An 11,036-nucleotide genomic window follows, 5' to 3' on the forward strand; every position below is an offset into this window, starting at 1 on the left:
TAACCGGACTAAGACTAGATACGACCAATTCAAGTCTAAGACTACATTTGACAAATCCAAGTATAAGACCAGATCTGACCAATCTAAATCTAAGACTAGATCTGACCAATCTGAGTCTAAGACTGGATCTGACCAATCTAAATCTAAGACTAAATCTGACCAATCTAAATCTAAGACTAGATCTGACCAATCTGAGTCTAAGACTGGATCTGACCAATCCAAGTCCAAGAATAGATCTGACCCATCCAAGTCCAAGCCTAGATTTGAACGATCTCAGGGTGGATTTGAACAATCCAAGTCAAAAGCCACAAATGACCAATCTAAACCAAAGACTACATCTGACCAATCCAAGTCTAAGACTGGATCTGACCAATTTAAGTCTAAGACTATATCTGACCATTCCAAGTCTAAGACTGGATCCGACCAATCCAAGTCTAAGACTGGATCCGACCAATCCAAGTCTAAGACTGGATCCGACCAATCCAAGTCTAAGACTGGATCCGACCAATCCAAGTCTAAGACTGGATCCGACCAATCCAAGTCCAAGACTAGATCTGACCATTCCAAGTCTAAGACTACATCCGACCCATCCAAGTCTAAGCGTGGATTTGAACAATCTCAGGCTAGATTTGAACAATCCAAGTCAAAAGCCACAAATGACCAATCTAAACCAAAGACTACATCTGACCAATACAAGTCTAAGACTAGATTTGAACAATTTGAGGCTAGATTTGACCAATCCAAGTCAAAAGCCACAAATGACCAATCTAAACCAAAGACTAGATCTGACAAATCTAAGTCTAAGACTAGATCTGACAAATCTAAGTCTAAGACTAGATCTGACAAATCTAAGTCCAAGACTAGATCTGACCAATGTAAGTCTAAGACTAGATCTGACCAATGTAAGTCTAAGACTGGATCTGACCAATGTAAGTCTAAGACTGGATCTGACCAATACAAGCCTAAAACCAAATTTGACCAATCCAACTCTAAAACCAGATTTGACCAATCCAAGTCTAAAACCAGATTTGACCAATCCAAGTCTAAAACCAAATTTGACCAATCCAAGTTAAATACCAGATCTGACCAATCTAAATCTAAGAATAGATCTGACCAATCGAAGTCTAAAACTAGATTTGAACAATATAAGGCTAGATTTGACCATTCCAAGTCAAAGGTCACATCCGACCAATCAAAATGTAAAACTAGATCTGACCTATCCAATTCTAAGACTAGATCTGACAAATCTGAGTCTAACACTAGATCTGACCAATCTAAATCTAAGACTAGATCTGACCAATGTAAGTCTAGGACTGGGTCTGACCAATCCAAGTTTGAAACCAGATTTGACCAATTCAAGTCTAAAACCAGATTAGACCAATCCAAGTCTAAAACCAGATTTGACCAATCCAAGTCTAAATCCAAATTTGACAAATTCAAGTCAAAGACCAGATCTGACCAATATAAATCTAAGACTAGATCTGACCAATACAAGACTAAGACTAGATTTTAACTATCTAAGACTAAATTTGAACAATCTAAAACCAAATTTGACCAATCCAAGTCAAAGGCCACATCTGACCAATATAAATCTAAAACTAGATCTGAACATTTCAAGTCCAATACTAGATCTGACCAATCCAAGTCTAAGACTAGATCCGATCAATCCAAGTCTAAGACTAGATCTGACCAATCCAATTCTAAGACTAGATCGGACCAATCTAAGTCTAAGATTAGATCTGACCAATGTAAGTCTAAGACTAGATCTGACCAATGTAAGTCTAAGACTGAATCTGACCAATCCAAGTCTAAAACCAAATTTGACCAATCCAAGTCTAAAACCAGATTTGACCAATCCAAGTCTAAAACCAAATTTGACCAATCCAAGTCAAAGACCAGATCTGACCATTCTAAGTCTAAGAGTAAATCTGACCAATGTAAGTCGAGGACTGGGTCTGACCAATCCAAGTCTAAAACCAAATTTGACAAATCCAAGTCTAAAACCAGATTTGACCAATCCAAGTCTAAAACCAGATTTGACCAATCCAAGTCTAAAACCAAATTTGACCAATCCAAGTCAAAGACCAGATCTGACCATTCTAAGTCTAAGACTAGATCTGACCAATGTAAGTCTAAGACTGAATCTGACCAATCCAAGTCTAAAACCAGATCGGACCAATCTAAGCCTAGATCAGACCAATCTAAATGTAAGACTAGATCTGACCAATCTAAATCTAAGACTAGATATGACCAATCTGAGTCCAAGACTAGATTTGAACAATCCACGTCTGACACTAGATCTGACCAATCCAAGTCCAAGACTAGATCTGACAATCTAAGTCTAGGAATAGATCTGGCCAATCTAAATCTGACTATATCTGGCCAATCTAAGACTAGATCTGACCAATCTGAGTCTAAGACCAATAAAATGACCAAATATCAACGGTCAAAAAGCATGTTGTTTTGTTGGACTGGTTCTAATCAAAAAAGAAGCCGTGGACCAAACAAACTTGCGCAGCGATCCCCCAGAGAGTTTGTTTTAACGAGCTAAACCATACCCGAAAGTGCGAACCAGTCGCAAACGTATCATTTTCTGGTTTGGTCTCGAACGCAGAACCAAATTACAACTTGTGAAGACTGTAAATCAGCACAAAGCGTCTGGGCGTCGTCACTATTTGGTACCTATCCAACCGTCCGTGCCCAGGCTCCAGACCGGGGACGCCACCCCTGCCAGGGCCGAGTCCAGCACAGTCCTGTCCCTCTGATCACGGGGGAGGAGAGAACCCGCCGCGCAAACAAAGCGTTCATTGAAAGGCAAAAAGCGAGGGAAGACAGTTTCTCAGGAGGAGGACAATGGGCGTTCTCCTCCATTTGGCTCAGCCTTTCATCCTCGGACACCCACAAGGGAGCCAATTGTTTGGACACAATGCGATACGGGGCCACGCTTTAGAAGACGCATCGTTTTTAATTAACTGTTGGTAATGATCTCATTATCGGGGGCCTGAGCGGGGGGGCGGGGGGGGGGGGGGCAGCGTTGCGCTCGGAGAGTTGAGTCTGAGGTCATCTTTCACCGGCGACCTAAACCGACAGAACGCAGAAGGAATTTCTCATGCGAGCGCAGACGTAAACAAATGATATTTTACGTCCCGAGAACCGACACTTGTGTCGTTTCCATCGTCTCTTTTCTGTGGCTTCTGGCGTTTTTTTTTATTAACCAAACGTTGGACTTTTATGGAATGTCCCAGACTTGGCCAAAACAAACACTCTGGAGCACAAAATACATGTCTGACAGTGTGATGCCTTCTTTTTCAAAAAAAATTCCATGACATTCCGACATGATATAGGGTTGTATGGTAGACTGGTACTAGTTTAGTACCATGATACTAATTAATAAAATTCGGTACTATACCGCCTCTAAAAAGTACCAGCCCCCAGATATGACATTGTCAAAAAATATGTTGTTTCAACGTTGTCTTTGCGTTGTAGGATATTGTTTGGGAAATGACCAAAATTCAATGGTCAAATCAACATCAGAATTCAACATTGATTAAACGTTGTCAAAAGCATGTTTTTTTCAACGTTAAGTTTGAATTGTAGAAAAAATTGGCTGGGAAATGACCAAAATTCAATGGTTCAAATCAACGTCAGACCCTGACATTGATTAAACATCAAAAAGCATGTTGTTTCAACGTTGAATTTGTTTTGTAGAATGTTGGTTAGGAAATGACCAAAATTCAATGGTCAAGTCAACATCAGAACAATTGTCGTCAAAAAGCATGTTGTTTCAATGTTGTTTGTGTTGTAGAATATTGGTTAGGAAATGACCAAAATTCAACGGTCAAATCAACGTCAGAACCTGACATTATTCGAACGTTGTCAAAAAGCATGTTGTTTCAACGATAGGTTTGAATCGTAGAAAAATTGGTTGGGAAATGACCAAAATTCAATGTTTCAAATCAACATCAGAACCCTACATTGATTAAACATTGTCAAAAAGCATGTTTTTTCAATGTTTTATTTGTGTTGTAGAATATTGGTTGGGAAATGACCAAAATTCAATGGTCAAATCAACATCAGAATTCAACATTGATTAAACGTTGTCAAAAAGCATGTTGTTTCAATGTTGAATTTGTGTTGTAGAATATTGGTTAGGAAATGACCCAAATTCAATATTCAGATCTACGTCACAACCTGACATTGATTAAACGTCTTCAAAAAGTATGTTGTTTCAACGTTGTATTTGTGTTGTAGAATGTTGTTTAGGAAATGACCAAAATTCAATATTCAGATCAACGTCACAACCTGACATTGATTAAACGTCTTCAAAAAATATGTTGTTTCAACGTTGTATTTGTGTTGTAGAATATTGGTTGGGAAATGACCAAAATTCAATGATCAAATCAACGTCAAAACCCAACATTGATTAAACGTTGTTAAAAAGCATGTTGTTTCAACGTTGTTTGTCTTGTAGAATATTGGTTAGGAAGTTACCAAAATTCAATGGTCAGATCAAAGTCTAAACCTGACATTGAATAAACGTTGTCCAAAAGCATGTTGTTTCAACGTTTTATTTGTGTTGTAGAATATTGGTTGGGAAATGACCATTAAATCAACGTCACAACCCAACATTGATTAAACGTCGTCAAAAATCATATTTCAACGTCAGGATCTGATTCAACAAGTTCTCACCGTTGAGAAGCATTAGCCATACTAGCATAGCTCCAGTATGTTAGCACAATGCTAACATTGCGCTCATATTTTACTATCATGCGAGGTTGGCTGACAAAACGCAAAAGGATTCAACTCCGTTTTTCTCTCTGTATCTGATTGACCAATAGTTTGCAAAGCACCGGGATTTATTTTAAGATGTGTAGCGAAGCCTTTTTTCTTTCATTATGTGCGTTAGCGCTGACCAAAAACAGGTTTTATTTATGATCTCATGAACAACTAAATTTTAAAAAAGATATACGTATGTACCGTATTTTTCGGACTATAAATCGCAGTTTTTTTTTCATAGTTTGCCTGGGGGTGCGACTTATACTCAGGAGCGACTTATGTGTGATATTATTAACACATTACCGTAAAATATCGCGTCTGGTTCTATGGGAGTAGAACTTTCATGTTCCATAAATGTTCTCCCAAGACTTTTATTCCTGATGTGGATCCAACATAACTTCCATTTAAGCATTTTGAAATATGAAGATGCTCAGACAGGATCTTGGGCTCCCTGGACCAAGAGTTTCAGGACGTCTTCATAAACCGTATAATTACACAGCTTGACTTGTTTTTTTTTTTTCCAAGGTGACGTGGAGCTCCTCCCCTCCTCTTCTCATTGGTTGCCCTTTAAATGCCCCCCCTCCCGCCTAAACCCCGCCCATCTGCTGCATCCATTGCAGTCCTAGTCACCAACGCAGACATATTTAGCTTGACTGCTGTTTTCTCTCTGAGAGTCTTCTAAAGTATTGACCTCGGTCTCGAATCTTGTCCACTTACTGACTCACGTGATCTAAAGTTGTGAGTAATTTATCATCGATTGGGCACAAATGAGACCTCAGGAAAGGCACAAAACCCCTTCAGGGTTGGCAAGTGTGGTCGGAGCCCCGGGCGGGGCCGCCTACTGAAAATTATAGGCTAGTATTTAAACTTCACTTCAACGAGTCCGAATCACCCGATTCTGCCGTTCTTACCTTGAAAATGTTTAAAAATTCCCGAACTGAATTGAAATAATTATACAAAAGCCCAAACCAGTCAAGTTGTCACGTTGTGTATTGTAAATTAAAAACATAATACAATGATTTGCTAACCCTTATCAACTTATATTCTATTGAATAGACTGCAAAGATAAGATATTTAATGTTCAAACTGAAAAACTTCATTTATTTTGCAAATAATCAACTCGAAGCCAGCGTCGTTTCTGGGTGTTGTTGATAAATGGCTTTTCGCTTTGCCTAGTAGAGCTTTTACTTGCACTTACAGATGTAGCGATCAACCGTAGATACCGACGGTGGTTTTCCTGAGCCCGTGTGGAGATATCCTTTACACACTCAATCAATCAATCAATGTTTATTTATATAGCCCCAAATCACAAATGTCTCAAAGGACTGCACAAATCATTACGACTACAACATCCTCGGAAGAACCCACAAAAGGGCAAGGAAAACTCACACCCAGTGGGCAGGGAGAATTCACATCCAGTGGGACGCCAGTGACAATGCTGACTATGAGAAACCTTGGAGAGGACCTCAGATGTGGGCAACCCCCCCCCCCCCCCCCCCCCCACCTCTAGGGGACCGAAAGCAATGGATGTCGAGCGGGTCTAACATGATACTGTGAAAGTTCAATCCATAGTGGCTCCAACACAGCCGCGAGAGTTCAGTTCAAAGCGGATCCAAGACAGCAGCCAGAGTCCCGTCCACAGGAAACCATCTCAAGCGGAGGCGGATCAGCAGCGTAGAGATGTCCCCAACCGATACAGGCGAGCGGTCCATCCTGGGTCTCGACTCTGGACAGCCAGTTCTTCATCCATGGTCATCGGACCGGACCCCCTCCACAAGGGAGGGGGGGGACATAGGAGAAAGAAAAGAAGCGGCAGATCAACTGGTCTAAAAAGGAAGTCTATTTAAAGGCTAGAGTATACAAATGAGTTTTAAGGTGAGACTTAAATGCTTCTACTGAGGTAGCATCTCGAACTGTTACCGGGAGGGCATTCCAGAGTACTGGAGCCCGAACGGAAAACGCTCTATAGCCCGCAGACTTTTTTTGGGCTTTGGGAATCACTAATAAGCCGGAGTCCTTTGAACGCAGATTTCTTGCCGGGACATATGGTACAATACAATCGGCAAGATAGGATGGAGCTAGACCGTGTAGTATTTTATACGTAATTCTTGTGGGGTCCATTGTCACGGGCATTCAATCTTCCGTCCGGTGATTTCTCCAGATTCTCTGAACCTTTTGATGATATTACGGAGCGTAGATAGTGAAACCCCTAAGTCGCTTGCAAAAGCTGGTTGAGAAATGTTGTTCTAAAACAATTTGTTTAGGCGTTTGTTGACAAAGTGGGGACCCTCTCCCCGTCCTTGTTTGTGAACGACTGAGCATTTCATGGAAGCTACCAATCATGGCACCCACCTGTTCCCAATTAGCCTGTTCACCTGTTTGGATGTACAAAATAAGTGTTTGATGAGCATTCCTCAACTTTCTCGGTCTTTTTTCGTAACTTCTGCCGGCTTTCTGAAACATGTTGCAGGCACCAAATTCCAAATGAGCTAATATTTGCAAAAAAAATGACAAAAGTTGTCCAGTTTGAACGTTTCAATATCTTGTCTTTGAAGTCTATTCAATTGAATATAGGTTGAAAAGCATTAGCAAATCATCGTATTCTGTTTTTATTTACCAATCCCTACATTTCTTGCAATAGCTGGCCGGGAAATGTTGTTGGTAAACAAATTGCTCAGGCGTTTGTTGACAAAGTGGGGATCCTTGTTTGGGAATGACTGAGCATTTCATGGAAGCTACCAATCATGGCACCCGCCTGTTCCCAATTAGCCTTATTTCGTTCCAAATAAGTGTTTGATGAGCATTCCTCAACTTTCTCAGTCTTTTTTCGCAACTTGTGCCGGCTTTTTTTAAACATGTTGCAGGCACCAAATTCCAAATGAGCTAATATTTGCAAAAAAACGACAAAAGTTGTCCAGTTTGAACGTTTGAATATCTTGTCTTTGAAGTCTATTCGATTGAATATAGGTTGAAAAGCATTAGCAAATCATCGTATTCTGTTTTTATTTACCAATCCCTAAATTTCTTGCAATAGCTGGCCGGGAAATGTTGTTGGTAAACAAATTGCTCGGGCGTTTGTTGACAAAGTGGGGACCCTCGCCCCGTCCTTGTTTGTGAATGACCGAGCATTTCATGGAAGCTACCAATCATGGCACCCGCCTGTTCCCGATTAGCCTTATTTCGTTCCAAATAAGTGTTTGATGAGCTTTCTCAGTCTTTTTTGCCACTCGTGCCAGCTTTTTTGTAACAAATGAGCTAATATTTGCAGAAAAAACAACATTTTCCAGTTTGAGCATTAAGTATCTTGTCTTTGTAGGCTATTCCATTGAATATAGCTTGAAAAGGATGTGCAAATCATTGCATTCTGTTTATTTACCATTTACACAACATGACATCTGCCAGGATTAGTGATTCCGAAGTAGCTACAACACTGCCGACTGCAGATGGATGTTAGCCGCTAGCTAGCGAGGCATGTTTTAAAGCACCTCTTCCTGAGGGTGTTTCAGTGTTATAACTTCACCTTTATCTTTACTTTTTACACCAAAATGCGTCCGTTCTCCCTTTTCTGTCCACGCACTGTGTCTGCTCATAAGTACTCTGTGTATGCGCGCTGCCGAACATGCTCCTCTGCTCACAATAGGGCAAACCGTCATGCCTGTTTAAAAAAATAAAAATAACAAATTTAAATAGGGAATTGGTACTTTATAGAGAATAGTACCGTTACTGATTTATTAGTAACACGATACTATACTAGAGTACTTATATACCGTGCTACACTACTATTTGTATACTCTTGTTTACTCCAACCCGTGCATACTATATCACCCTTCTGATGATAATTGGGCTAAATCTGGAACCTAGGGTACTGAATCTGTGTCTCCTCGTGTGTGCTGGTGTGACAAGAAAGTTCACATCCAGTTAATTTCCATCCACCGGGTTTTTTTGTCAACCAGAGAATGCTGTGAAAATGCAACAAAAAAAAATTATTAAAGCTGCAGACTGACTTTTGCTGGTGTTTCCTGCCTTTACCCATTCAACATATCTTTACCTGCACTTTACCTACCTTCCCTGCATCCTGGGGTCACACTGGTGCTTCTTTCTTTCACCCATACATGCTGGCGCTTCCTGCCATCACCCAGACAACATATCTTTACCTGCACATTACCTACCTTCTCTGTATCCTGGGGTCAAACTGGTGCCTCCTTCTTTCAACCAGTCAACATATCTTTACCCGCACATTACTTACCTTCTCTGCATTGTGTGGTCATGTTGGTGCTTCCTGCTTTTAAGCGGCCATCTTGAGACGGCAGCAGCGCAGCAGTTATTTGAAGGCTCGTAAAAACCAAAACTGGAGCGGTTAGGAAAACTCTTTGCGAAACTTTTATTCAGAAGGGTTCAATCTCTTTCCAGTGCGAAATTAAGCCGACACAGCAAACGCGCTCAGAGGAGATACTGTTTGAAAAAAGGTGACGGGTTTTTACAAATCTTTTGTTTTGAAGGGGTAATTGCCAACTTCCTGTTGATTTTTGCTGAAGGATGTCAGTAAATGAAATGTAGGTCTAAGTGAGACCTACATAGACTTTTTGTTTTATGTCTCTACGACATTTCTACCGGAAGTTACAAGCAGTTTTGTGTGTGTTTTCTTCCCAAGAGCAGTTTTGTCATTTTGATATTCCTAGGGGGCGCTAGAGCGCAATTGAGTTTTATTTTATTTTTTTTATTTTTTTATTAGATCGCAATTTTCACCAGTCCTGGTTTTTGTGTCTTGTGTGAGTTTTGAAACATTTTAAGGGGTCAAATTACAGCTCAAAGAGGAAAAAAAGGACATTTTTTTAGGAAACTTTTGTTTTGAAGGGGTAATTCCCAACTTCTTGTTGATTTCTGCTTAAGGATGTCAGAAAATGAAATGTAGCTCTAAGTGAGACCTACATAGAGGTTTTTGTTTCATGTCTTTACAACATTTCTACCGGAAGTTACAAGCAGTTCTGTCTGTGTTTTCTTACCAAGAGCAGTTTTGTCATTTTGTTATTCCTAGGGGGCACTACAGCGCAATTGAGTTTTTTGTTTGTTTTTTGTTTTTTTTATTAGATCGAAATTTTCACCAGTCCTGATTTTGGTGTCTTGTGTGAGTTTTGAAGCATTTTAAGGAGGTCAAAATACAGCTCAAAGAGGAAAAAAATGAAATTTTTTTAGGAAACTTTTGTTTTGAAGGGGTAATTGCCAACTTCCTGTTGATTTCTGCTTAGGGATGTCACAAAATGAAATGTAGGTCTAAGTGAGACCTACATAGAGGTTTTTGTTTCATGTCTCTACAACATTTCTACCGGGAGTTACAAGCAGTTTTGTCTGTGTTTTCTTACCAAGGGCAGTTTTGTCATTTGGTTATTCCTAGGGGGCGCTAGAGCGCAATTGAGTTTTATTTTATTTTTTTATTTTTTTATTAGATTGCAATTTTCACCAGTCTTGATTTTTGTGTCTTGTGTGAGTTTTGAAGCATTTTAAGGGGTTCAAATTACAGCTCAAAGAGGAAAAAAATGACATTTTTTTAGGAAACTTTTGTTTTGAAGGGGTAATTGCCAACTTCCTGTTGATTTTTGCTTAAGGATGTCAAAAAATGAAATGTAAATCTAAGTGAGACCTACATAGAGGTTTTTGTTTCATGTCTTTACAACATTTCTACCGGAAGTTGCAAGCAGTTTTGTCTGTGTTTTCTTACCAAGAGCAGTTTTGTCATTTTGTTATTCCTAGGGGGCGCTAGAGCGCAATTGAGTTGTTGTTGTTTTTTTATTAGATCGCAATTTTCACCAGTCCTGATTTTTGTGTCTTGTGTGAGTTTTGAAGCATTTTAAGGGGGTCAAATTACAGCTCAAAGAGGAAAAAAATGACATTTTTTTAGGAAGCTTTTGTTTTGAAGGGGTAATTTCCAACTTCTTGTTGATTTTTGCTTAAGGATGTCAAAAAATGAAATGTAGATCTAAGTGAGACCTACATAGACTTTTTGTTTCATGTCTCTACGACATTTCTACCGGAAGTTACAAGCAGTTTTGTCTGTGTTTTCTTACCAAGAGCAGTTTTGTCATTTTGTTATTCCTAGGGGGTGCTAGAGCGCAATTGAGTTTTATTTTATTTTTTGTATTTTTTTTATTAGATCGCAATTTTCACCAGTCCTGATTTTTGTGTCTTGTGTGAGTTTTGAAGCATTTTAAGGGGGTCAAATTACAGCTCAAAGAGGAAAAAAATGACATTTCTTTAGGAAACTT

Source organism: Nerophis ophidion, linkage group LG16 (genome assembly GCF_033978795.1).
Source record: "Nerophis ophidion isolate RoL-2023_Sa linkage group LG16, RoL_Noph_v1.0, whole genome shotgun sequence".
NCBI lineage: Eukaryota > Metazoa > Chordata > Actinopteri > Syngnathiformes > Syngnathidae > Nerophis > Nerophis ophidion.